The sequence below is a fragment of the Triticum urartu genome, chromosome 7A (genome assembly GCF_056163025.1).
Source record: "Triticum urartu cultivar PI428250 chromosome 7A, HENAU_Tu73, whole genome shotgun sequence".
NCBI classification, from domain to species: Eukaryota; Viridiplantae; Streptophyta; class Magnoliopsida; order Poales; family Poaceae; genus Triticum; species Triticum urartu.
The window spans coordinates 651,415,082-651,428,683 of NC_141879.1; the positions used below are offsets into that span (position 1 = coordinate 651,415,082).

At 40.2% G+C, this 13,602-nt stretch overlaps 1 pseudogene; it reads left to right on the forward strand.

Moving 5' to 3' along the window:
* The window catches only part of LOC125519249 (histone-lysine N-methyltransferase ASHH3-like), a 36,433-nt pseudogene extending 23,507 nt beyond the window's left edge, over window positions 1-12,926 (forward strand).
* The last annotated feature ends 676 nt before the right edge of the window (window positions 12,927-13,602 follow it).

The window sequence follows — 13,602 nt, forward strand, 5'->3', positions numbered from 1 at the left end:
ACGCAATACATGAGCGTGAGCCATGGACATAGCACTTTAGGTGGAATAGAATGGTGGTTGTGGAGGAGACAAAAAAAGGGGAAGATAGTCTCACATCAACTAGGCGTATCAACGGGCTATGGAGATGCCCATCAATAGATATCAATGTGAGTGAGTAGGGATTGCCATGCAACGGATGCACTAGAGCTATAAGTATATGAAAGCTCAACAAAAGGAACTAAGTGTGTGTGCATCCAACTCGCTTGCTCACGAAGACCTAGGGCGTTTTGAGGAAGCCCATCATTGGAATATACAAGCCAAGTTCTATAATGAAAAATTCCCACTAGTATATGAAAGTGATAACATAGGAGACAATCTATTATGAAGATCATAGTGCTACTTTGGAGCACAAGTGTGGTAAAAGGATAGTAGCATTGTCCCTTCTCTCTTTTTCTCTCATCATTTTTTTGGCCTTTTCCTTTTTTATGGCCTCTTTTTTTCGTCCGGAGTCTCATCCCGACTTGTGGGGGAATCATAGTCTCCATCATCCTTTCCTCACTGGGACAATGCTCTAAAAATGATGATCATCACACTTTTATTGACTTACAACTCAACAATTACAACTCAATACTTAGAACAAAATATGACTATGTGAATGCCTCCGGCGGTGTACCGGGATATGCAATCAATCAAGAGTGACATGTATGAAAGAATTATGAACGGTGGCTTTGCCACAGATACAATGTCAACTACATGATCATGCAAAGCAATATGACAATGATGGAGCGTGTCATAGTAAACGGAACAGTGGAAAGTTGCATGGCAATATATCTCGGAATGGATATGGGAATGCCATGATAGGTAGGTATGGTGGCTGTTTTGAGGAAGGTATATGGTGGGTGTATGATACCGGCGAAAAGTGCGCGGTATTAGAGAGGCTAGCAATAGTGGAAGGAAGAAAAGTGCGTATGATCCATGGACTCAACCTTAGTCATAAAGAACTCGTATACTTATTGCAAATATCTACAAGTTATCAAAGCAAAGTATTACGCGCATGCTCCTAGGGAGATAGATTGGTAGGAAAAGACCATCGCTCGTCCCCGACCGCCACTCATAAGGAAGACAATAAATAAATAAATCATGCTCCGACTTCATCACATAACGGTTCACGATACGTGCATGCTACGGGAATCACAAACTTTTAACACAAGTATTTCTCAAATTCACAACTACTCAACTAGCATGACTCTAATATCACCATATCCATATCTCAAAATAATTATCAAGTATCAAACTTCTCATAGTATTCAACACACTCATAAGAATTTTTTTATTATTAATCTTGAATGCCTAACATAATTAAAGAAAATTACCATGCTGTTTTGTAGGACTCTCAACATAATCTAAGTGAAGCATGATAGAACAATAGTTTCTATAAAACAAATCCACCGACGTGCTCTAAAAGATATAAGTGAAGCAGTAGAGCAAAAACTATAAAACTCAAAAGATATAAGTGAAGCACATAGAGTATTCTAACAATTTCCGAATCATGTGTCTCTCTCAAAAGGTGTGTACAGCAAGGATCATTGTGGAAAACTAACAAATAAAGACTCAAATAATACAAGACACTCCAAGCAAAACACATATCATGTGGTAAATAAAAATATAGCTCCAAGTAAAGTTACTGATGGAAGTAGACGAAAGAGGGGATGCCTTCCAGGGCATCCCCAAGCTTTGGCTTTTAGGTGTCCTTAGATTATCTTGGGGGTGCCATGGGTATCCCCAAGCTTAGGCTATTTCCACTCCTTGTTCCATAATCCATCAAATCTTTTACCCAAAACTTGAAAACTTCACAACACAAAACTTAAAGTACAAAATCTCGTGAGCTCCGTTAGCGAAAGAAAACAAAACACAACTTCAAGGTACTGTAATGAACTAATTATTTATTTATATTGGTGTTAAACCTACTGTATTCCAACTTCTCTATGGTTTATAAACTATTTTACTAGCCATAGATTCATCAAAATAAGCAAACAACACACGAAAAACAGAATCTGTCAAAAACAGAAAAGTCTGTAGTAATCTGTAGCTAACGCAGGATCTGGAACCCCAAAAATTCTAAAATAAATTTCTGGACGTGAGTAATTTATCTATTAATCATCTGAAAAAATAATTAACTAAATATCACTTTCCAAATAAAAATGGCAGCAATTCTCGTGAGCGCTAAAGTTTTTGTCTTTTACAGCAAGATTAAAAAGACTTTCCCCAAGTCTTCCCAGCGGTTCTACTTGGCACAAACACTAATTAAACACAAAAACACAACCAAAAAATAGGCTAGATAAATTCTGTATTGAATATCATCAAGAAAAAATATTGGGTTGTCTCCCAACAAGCGCTTTTCTTTAAAGCCTTTTAGCTAGGCAATGATAATTTTAATGATACTCACATGAAAGACAAGAATTGAAGCACAAAGAGAGCATCATAAAACATGTGACAAACACATCTAAGTCTAACATACTTCCTATGCATAGGAATCTTATAGGCAAACAAATTATCAAGGGAAGCAAAAACTAGCATATGCAGGGAAGCGGAAAGAAACAATAGCAATCTCAACATAACGAGAGGTAATTTAGTAACATGAAAATTTCTACAACCATATTTTCCTCTCTCATAATAATTACATGTGGGATCATAAGCAAATTCATCAAAATAGCTATCACATAAAATATTTTCAACACGATCCACTTGCATGCAAAATTGACACTCTTCAAAATAGTGGGATTAACATTAACTAAAGTCATGACCTCTCCAAACCCAATGTTATGAGAAACTTCATAAGACTGAACATTCTCCAAATATGTGGGATCTAAAGTTGACACTTTTCCAAACCCACTTTCAATATTATTGCAAACATTATTATCAATCTCATATTCATCATGGGGCTTAAATAAATTTTCAAGATCAAAAGGAGAATCACCCCAATCATGATCATTACAGCAAGTAGTAGTCATAGCAAAACTAGCATCCCCAAGCTTAGGGTTTTGCATATTATTAGCACAATTGACATCAAGAGAATTTATAGTAAAATCATTGCAATCATGCTTTTTATTCAAAGATCTATCGTGAATCACTCCATAAAGTATTTCATCACAATTTTCAGATTCACGAATTTCAAGCAAAACTTCATAAAGATAATCTAGTGCACAAAACTCACTAGCAATTGGTTCATCATAATTGGATCTCTTAAAAATATTAGCAAGCGGATGAGGATCCATAGATCTTAGGTTCTCTATTTAGCAATAAATAAACAACTATTCCAACCAAACGAGCAAACGAGCCAAGTAGGACATAAAAGCAAATGAAAAGATGAACAGAAGAGGGGCAAATAAAATGGCAAGGGTGAAGTGGGGGAGAGGAAAACGAGAGGCAAATGGAAAATAATGTAATGCGAGAGATAAGGCTTTGTGATGGGTACTTGGTATGTCTTAACTTGCAACGGTGCCACAAGTGACTCGTTGTTGGGAGCCAAATCTTGACTTGTCTTGCGCGAACCTCCCCAGTAACAGCGCCAGAAATCCTTATTGCTACCTCTTGAGCACTTGCGTTGGTTTTCCCTTGAAGAGGAAAGGGTGATGCAGCAAAGTAGCGTAAGTATTTCCCTCAGTTTTTGAGAACCAAGGTATCAATACAGTAGGAGGCCGCACACAAATCCCTCGCACCTACACAAACAAATAAATCCTCGCAACCAACGCGATAAGGGGTTGCCAATCCCTACACGGTCACTTACGAGAGTGAGATCTGATAGATATGATAAGATAATATTTTTGGTATTTTTATGATAAAGAGAAATAAAAGATGCAAAGTAAAATAAATGGAAAAGGAAATAACTAAGTATTGGAAGATTAATATGATGGAAGATAGACCCGAGGGCCATAGGTTTCACTAGTGGCTTCACTCAAGAGCATAGGTATTTACGATGGGTGAACAAATTACTGTTGAGAAATTGACAGAATTGAGCATAGTTATGAGAATATCTAGGTATGATCATGTATATAGGCATCACTTCCGAGACAAGTAGACCGACTCCTGCCTGCATCTACTACTATTACTCCACACATCGACCGCTATCCAGCATGCATCTAGAGTATTAAGCTCAAGAGAATAGAGTAACGCTTTAAGCAAGATGACATGATGTAGAGGGATAAACTCATGCAATATGATATACACCCCATCTTGTTATCCTAGATGGCAACAATACAATACGTGCCTTGCTTCCCCTACTGTCACTGGGAAAGGACACCGCAAGATTGAACCCAAAGCAAAGCACTTCTCCCATTGCAAGAAAGATCAATCTAGTAGGCCAAACCAAACTGATAATTCGAAGAGACTTGCAAAGATAACCAATCATACATAAAAGAATTCAGAGAAGATTCAAATATTGTTCAGAAATAAACTTGATCATAAACCCACAATTCATCGGTCTCAACAAACACACCGCAAAAGAAGATTACATCGAATAGATCTCCACAAGACAGGGGGAGAACTTTGTATTGAGATCCAAAAAGAGAGAAGAAGCCATCTAGCTAATAACTATGGACCCGTAGGTCTGAAGTAAACTACTCACACTTCATCGGAAGGGCTATGGTGTTGATGTAGAAGCCCTCCGTGATCGATGCCCCCTCCGGCGGAGCTCCAGAACAGGCCCCAAGAAGGGATCTCATGGATACAGAAAGTTACGGCGGTGGAATTAGGGTTTTGGATCCTTATCTGGTAGTTTGGGGTACGTAGGTATATATAGGAGGAAGGAGTACGTCGGTGGAGCAACAGGGGTCCCATGAGGGTGGAGGGCACGCCTGGGGGGTAGGCGCGCCCCCCTACCTCATGACCTCCACGTTGATTGCTTGATGTAGGGTCCAAGTCCTCTGGATTGTTCGTTCAGAAAATTACGTTCCCGAAGGTTTCATTCCGTTTGGACTCCATTTGATATTCTTTTTATGCGAAACCCTAAAATACGCAAAAAAATAACAATTCTAGGCTGGGCCTCCGGTTAATAGGCTAGTCCCAAAAATAATATAGAAGTGTATAATAAAGCCCAATAATGTCCAAAACAGAATATAATATAGCATGGAACAATCAAAAATTAATGATACGCTGGAGACGTATCAGCATGATATAAGGGTACATTCTCCATCTTATTTTAGACCATCTCACCAATATTATGCAGCTCCGAGAAGATCAACATTCGGACAGTGACATGTTAAAGACCGTTTCAATTATAAGGAATCGGTCTGGACCCCATGGATGCAAAAAGAGGTGGTCAAGCAAGTCTACCACGTGAAAAGAGATGGTCATAAGTGTGCTACTTCAGATTTGATCTCAAATAATAAAGATCCAATCAAAGTGTTGACATTGGCTACAAAAGGTAAAGAAGTGAATAAATCAATTGATAAAGATCAGAGTGCCAAATCTGAAGAAAAGAAGTTGAGGGTGCACAAGGCCCAAAAAGAGTTGCCATTGGTTGAAACGAAATCACAGACGTGCTCACTCAGCTTACCATATTGGCAAAAGAAAGAGCTACAAAAGCTTAGTGCACAAGAGCTGAGAATCAAGAACATGGCATGGGTTCCCAAGAGGAACAATAAAAATAAAAATGATGCCGGTCCTTCTATTGCAGCAAGTGTTACAAAAGTTAAGAAAGGGAAGGATGGAAGCGGAAAACAATTAAGCCGAAGGTGTACATCATCCCATGAAAATCTTCGGTCAGCGCATCATACATATTCGTCAAACAAGCCATTGATGTCTTTGCCATGGAATTCATCCCAGGTATGTTTGGTTACCCTCCATGAGCTTATTTTGATCCATGGATGCAATATAATTTTTTATGTCATGAAAGGGTATTACCAAATCATTATACATATGATTAGCTACAAGTTTGTTGCTGATCCAGAGGGCCAAAATGCTTGATTTGTTATTTCACTTGTTTATTTTCGGCTATACGTGCTTTGGTGGATGAGGTTTACATGGACCTTATGTTAATGGCCGATACTTAACTATTGCCCTAAGAAATTATTTAATCATGGCCGGTGTGGAATTCTAACATCGTCCTTAGTTTGATTGAAGAGGGAGAGAACTACTATGGAGATTATGTTTTGATAGTTGAATTCATAACAATGGCCACGGTGTTGGTGTTATTTATATATCTCCATGTACTCTTGTTCTGTGAAGCCTCGTGTGCCTCTTAAAATATATATGCACAAATTATCAAAGCCGAATATGCATTTTTATTCGGATTGGATCTTTTACTTGCTACAGGTACGATACATATTGAGGCTTTCGGTGATTCGTTATGAGTAGTGCAACAAATATCCAAGGGTTATCAATGTTTTGACGAATCACTTCTAGTTTATCTTGGAGTATGTCTAGATGCAAAATTTACCTTGAGTTGCTTTAAAATTGTTCATATATCTAGACATGACAATTGGAGAGAGTTGGCATAGCAAGAATCCGGCTACCATGTCATGGTGCACATCTATCAATAGCCGATGCTTATTCTTGCCAACATAGGTAAGGCCGATTGGAGCTCACCACCTCGGCCACTAATGAAACTTTTATGCAGGCGAAGTAAGGATTGGAGGAAATTCATTCTTGATCATCTGCAAAATCCTAGCGAAGGAGTGGACAATATGGTTGATGGTTGGTTTTGTCACGCATATCTATGGAACTTTATAGCCGGATTAATGAAGTTGAGAAAGTTTCACCCAAGCTTGCATCAGAATATTCACGCAAGCAATGGCCGATATAAATTTATCATCCTGAGAACATGAAAATTAGCCGATGGAGTGTTGACATCGTCCTTAGCAAGTTATTTTTCGGCACACAAGCTTTGCCCAAAAACAGGGGGGCATGTGTTGACACCCGATTTTGGCATGGTCAATAACTTATTTAAGATGGCCTCAAATGGAGAAGCGATCTACATGAAGGAGTTTCGTATTGTTGATATGAACATCTTTGAAGTTTGGGCCATCACCGTCAGATTTCATCTCAAAGGCCGAAACTATGCTCAAAGTACCAAGATCTTATATTCAGAGTACAGTTTGGCCGATTAAGCCCCCAAGACGACCTCATATAAAAAATGATCTACACGATTTGTCTTCGTCTCGTCGAACCGATTAATTTTGATATAAAAATTGTCCCAATCCGAGTTCATATGAAAAAGTTAGAGGCAACACTTCGCGAACCGGTCTTGAGTGAAAAAAGTGACGCGAGGGACCAGACACCCACCTAGGTGGTGTCTGATGGGTCCCGTGAGTTATTCGGCCTTTGTCGGCTGAATGAAGCTTGCCGGGCTAGAAACCTTGCCAGGGTGGAAACCTTGCCGGGGTGAAAGCTTGCTGGGGTAGAAACCTTGCCGGGATGTAAACCTTGCCGGGGTGAAAGCTTGTCGGGGTAGAAACCTTGCCGATGTGGAAAGCTTGCCGGGGTGGAGACTGCCAAAGTCAATCCGACCAGAACTTGGAGATGGGATTGAAAAGTTATTCAGATGGCCTCATATGGAAAAGTGTTCTACACGGAAGTTGTGTGTATCATCGTAACGATCAACTTTTCTTTTGCAGTCATTATCATGGGAGATAGTATACGGCCTGCAGACTTGTTACAAGACTCGGACAGTTTAGAAAACTGCATAATTGAATCCGACCCACATTTAAAGATAGGCCCTGAAAGTCATAAAGATGGCCTTAAAAGGATAAGTGGCCCGCTTTGTCTTATGCAGATCATCGAGGAGGACAAGTTTCTTGTTGAACTCGACTCCATCCGTGTTAGTATGCGATTTCTATGGCCCGCGCAAGAAGCAGGACAGAAGTATGGGACTGATTCGGGCTGAATCCGAGTTGGACTGAAACTAGAACTGTAGGACGTGAATTGATGTAATTTTCTTGTAAGGAAAGCCTAGATGAATCCTTTGCTTGTATGGGAAGTCCAACCGCCTCTTATATATAGTGGAGGTGACGGCCGATTGAAACAACACCAATCGAATAAACACATCTACTACTTTTTCGTGTTCATCTACTTTTTATCTCTCCCTTGTATCTTTCTTCTTGTTCTTCCCTAGTTCTTCATGCCAGAGGGCTACGGATCCATGAGGCTCTAGGGGCGAGCGAATCGACCTGGAGCAGCCCATATCTGCCGCGAGCCCTGACGGGGTCCCTCCCATAGCCTCCGCGAGCCCCAACGTATCTATATTTTTTTATTGTTCCATGCTATTATATTATCAACCTTGGATGTTTTATATGCATTTATATGCTATTTTATATGATTTTTGGGACTAACCTATTAACCCAGAACCCAGTTCCAGTTTCTGTTTTTCCCTTGTTTCAGTGTTTCGCAGAAAAGGAATATCAAACGGAGTCCAAACGAAATGAAACCTTCGGAAAAGTTATTTTTGGAAAGAAAGCAATACAGGAGACTTGGAGTGCACGTCAGGGGATCAATGAGGAGAGCACGAGGCAGGGGGGCGCGCCCACCCCCCTGGGCGCGCCCTCCACCCTCGTGCGCCCCTCGTGGCTCCCCTGATGTATTTCTTCCGCCTATATATATCCATATACCCTAAAACTATCGAGGAGCACAATAGATCGGGAGTTCCGCTGCCAGAAGCCTCCGTAGCCACCGAAAACCAATCTAGACCTGTTCTGGCACCCTGCCGAAGGAGGGATCCTTCTCCGGTGTCCATCTTCATCATCCCGGCGCTCTCCATGACGAGGAGGGGGTAGTTCTCCCTCGGGGCTGAGGGCATGTACCAGTAGCTATGTGTTTGATCTCTCTCTCTCTCTCTCATGTTCTTGAGGAGCACGATCTTGATGTATCGCGAGCTTTGCTATTATAGTTGGATCTTATGATGTTTCTCCCCCTCTACTCTCTTGTAATGGATTGAGTTTTCCCTTTGAAGTTATCTTATCGGATTGAGTCTTTAAGGATTTGAGAACACTTGATGTATGTCTTGCGTGGGATACCTGTGGTGAGAATGGGGTATTCTATGATCCACTTGATGTATGTTTTGGTGATCAACTTGCGGGTTTCGTGACCTTGGTAATCTATGCATAGGGGTTGGCACACGTTTTCGTCTTGACTCTCCGATAGAAACTTTGGGGCACTCTTTGAGGTTCTATGTGTTGGTTGAATAGATGAATCTGAGATTGTGTGATGCATATCGTATAATCATACCCACAGATACTTGAGGTGACATTGGAGTATCTAGGTGACATTAGGGTTTTTGTTGATTTGTGTCTTAAGGTGTTATTCTAGTACGAACTCTAGGGCTGTTTGTGACACTTATAGGAATAGCCCAACGGATTGATTGGAAAGAATAACTTTGAGGTGGTTTTGTACCCTACCATAATCTCTTCGTTCGTTCTCCGCTATTAGTGACTTTGGAGTGACTCTTTGTTGCATGTTGAGGGATAGTTATGTGATCCAATTATGTTATTATTGTTGAGAGGAGTTGCACTAGTGAAAGTATGAACCCTAGGCCTTGTTTCAACACATTGCAATACCGTCTGTGCTCACTTTTATCATTACTTACCTTGCTGTTTTTATATTTTCAGATTACAAAAACCTTTATCTACCATCCATATACTACTTGTATCACCATCTCTTCGCCGAACTAGTGCACCTATACAATTTACCATTGTATTGGGTGTGTTGGGGACACAAGAGACTCTTTGTTATTTGGTTGCAGGGTTGCTTGAGAGAGACCATCTTCATCCTACGCCTCCTACCCATTGATAAACCTTAGGTCATCCACTTGAGGGAAATTTGCTACTGTCCTACAAACCTCTGCACTTGGAGGCCCAACAATGTCTACAAGAAGAAGGTTGTGTAGTAGACATCACGGGGCTTCGGGTCTACAAAAGCATCTGCCGCCTTTCCTGCGTATTGCGCTGCCGATCAGATCTCCTTCGACATGAGCTGCGGTGCATCACCCCGGCGTCGATGGTACACGGTGGCGTGTTCGTGTGCGAACAAAATGTCCTTTATCGAAAAAGGTCCAGGTTTATCAATCATAGTTGTGAACCAAACACAGATATGTAGAAATGGTTAGTTATATTGTACTGCTTATTATTCTATATCCATGCTGATGACCCTCATACTTGCTACTGGTATCATGTTATTTTCCAGGACTGTGGATGGAGAGACCAGAGTTGGAATTTTTGCTCTTCGTGACATACAGAGAGGGGAGGAGCTGACCTATGACGACTATAAGTATGGTCATTCAGTTTCATGGTTTTATAAATCTTTTTCCATTCTATTTTTTGTTTGTTTCGCCCACCTTGCTTTATTGCATGGTGTATATAAAATTGTTCCTATTTCTAATCTATGCCCTTATCTACAGATTTGTCCAGTTTGGAGCAGGTCAAGATTGTCATTGTGGGTCTTCAAACTACAGAAGAATGGTTGGCACGTCTAAGTCGTTCAACTCATTTGTTCTTCACAATGGCAACTCAGGAAGTTCGCAAGATCTGCATGACATAAAGAAAAGAAAGACAACCTCAGATAATTGTATTGGGGAGATCATCCATTTATGGGATCGTCGAGATAAAATGTAATGCCTTCACAATTTCAAATCTGGTTGATGACGTTAGATGTCCTTTTATCTTTTGTTTTCAATTGCCGGCCCGGTTTAACCCTTGTCTTTCAATATTATGCCTTTCAGGTATGTCCCAGCAGTTGTACATGACTATGATGAGTACACTGGAATGCATACTGAGAGTTTTTCAACAAATGATTTTTACATGATATCTAATTGCAATTTAAATATTATATTATTTGTTTTGGTTCAGTTACTTCTTGATGAAGAAACTACTGAAAAATTTGATATGAGAGAGGAAGATTGGGACTTCCTGCCGGTATGGCATTCTTAGTAACTGCACTGCTTTAATTCGTTTGTCTTTTGGAGCTTGTGGGTTATATCATACCTTGCTTTCTTGGACAACCCACATGTTTTGTAGCTAACTGTAGTCTAAAAAAGGTACTCCTACCTCCTTTCCGGTTTAGAGGGGCACATGGCTTATCTCAAAAATCAGAAATTTATAATTTGTAAGGCTCATGGTCTTGGAAACATGCGAATATAGCTATGTCCACATTAAATTCTATCAAATTCCCGTTCCCAGCGTAGAATAAACGAATGCATGAAGGAGTGACAGGGCCATGCATGTAGTATTAATATGGTTTTTAGCACTTAAGTAGGTCCTCCTCCGTTGATGTGATTTGCAAGATGAGCCCAATAAACCGGAAAGGTGGGAGCACTATGATAACTTACTTCCTAGCTTGTGCTTCGCATCTGCTACCAAATTCAGTAAAACATGGTTGACTTTTTTTCCTTGATGTTTAAATAGCCATTGGATTACTCATATTTACATAGACATAGCACCTTTCCATCCTAGAACCAATGTTCAGGATATCGGTAACAGGTACCATATTGGTCGGGTGTTGACTAGAGATTAATCGGTGAATCGACCATTTAACTGAATTTATCGCTAACCCATTTATCGAGAGATTAACTAGGGCCATATCTATATATCCTAGGCTATATAGCAGCATGCAATGTACTAAGTGTCTAAATATGCAATCCTAGGCTACATAGCAACAAGAAAAAGTGTTGCCTTGATGTTTTGGTGATGTTTCAGCCAATCTGGAAGGCCATAAACCTACAATTTGAAACGTGCGGAGGGAATGTGCCAGTTTTGGGCTAAAAAAGGCCTAGCAGTTAATTGGCCCAGCCTATAATTCGGACTCACAGCTGGTAAACTGGTTTATCAGACAAATTAACTGGACCTACCAGTTAATGGCTTGAATAGCATGTTCTCGTATCGGGAGGGGTCCGAATAGCAGTTAACTAACCATATCGGCAGTTAACTGACCATCAACACCAGCTGATCTGTTCCAACCAGTAATTGGTTGTTTTCTCAAAATGTTACTGACTATACAAACATCCCCCAACACCCCATCTGGATGTTGGAGTCGGGCTGAGGAATCGGAATTGTATCTTTGCGAATTCTGTTGTTTGGGTGGTGAGAGTATTGGATTTTGAAGTCTCGTACCAGGATATGTGCCATACGGGTCCTTCGAGATTGTTGGTATTGAGGGACCCCTGTATCCATCTTTTGAACTCTCTTGAGGAAGAAAGAAGTTGTCTGTCTATATTAGTAGAAGGTGAGGTAGCTGGAGACCCATCCAGGTCCTGCGAGGTTGCTAGAATTGCTGGACTCAATGATACAGTTATATGGCACCCATAGTCATGGATGGGAACCTGGCATTGGGAACTCCCGAAGAGAGTAACATGGAGTATGTAAGAAGAGGAAAGATGGCTCTATGAGGTTTCCAGGTAACATGGGTGCCAGCAACCAAACAGAAAATGGAATTGGGCCATTGTTTCATTTCTAACAATAATTTAGTAAGCAACCGAACACAAAATTTTGAATCATACATCATTTCCATTTCCACTTGAAATTTAATTGGGTCTCTAATTTTAATATACGAATTCAATTCGAACATCCACAGAGATCCTAAGGCTCTGGTTCTGTAAATAGCCTGTCTCTTTCTTTCTTTCTTTCTTTCTTTCTTTGTTAGTATGATTTTCTTTCGAATAGCCCCATGGACAAGGTTTTAAATTTTGACTTTTGCTCTTTAGTCTTAGTTTTTTACTATTAAATTTCGCTTTTCTACTATTCGATAGGTTGAACTAGACAATGTTTCAGAAGCACCAGAATTTTCGGGTTGAGTTGATACACAGATCCAATGGATGTTACATTGATGTCTACAACTTCTTGGTTGTAACTGTGATTGGAACAATGAGAACTATATACTCTTGTTTGTCATTTGCTCCAGAGAAGCCCCCCTGCTCATTTGATCTTATCTTTTTACACCGCCCAGAAGATCCAGAAGAAGACTGATTATTGATGGTTACAGTGATGACTAACTTCTTACAGTATAACATAGTGCTATTTTCATATTCAAACCCTTATTTTGTACAACTGGTTGTTGTTAAAATCACATTTTTTTTCTTGTTCATCCTGTTAATTTTCTTTTCTATTTCAGTTACTTTTGCATGTTGTATAAGTTTTTTTGGAAATGAAGGCATGCCTCGGCCTCTGCATCATGACGATGCATACAGCCCTCTTATTAAAAAGTCTCGAAGTAGCACAAAGTCTTAAAGTATTACAGCTCGCAAAAGGAGTGGAAAAATAAAAGTAAAATGCATGCTCAAGATCACAACCGGTATGGCAATGTATAGGACAAGCTCCCTAGACTCCTATCATGTTATGCGACCACCATCCAAACCGGTTGAATATAGCCCGTGCTACCATCTCCCACTGTTGCACCCATTAACCAAAGGCTCCCTGGAGTCCATAGGAGTGAGTAAGGACCACGCACAGATCCACGCGGTAGCTCTGGAGATAACCTGCAAGAAAGTTAAAGTATGTTGTCTGTTAAAAATCATATCGTTCCTGCAATTCCATATAGCCCACATGAGTGCACATATTCGAATCCGGATACGAGCCGTGGTGATAGTCTCAACCCCAGCTAACCACGTTCCAAACAACAATTCAATGTCAACTGGAGGAGTAA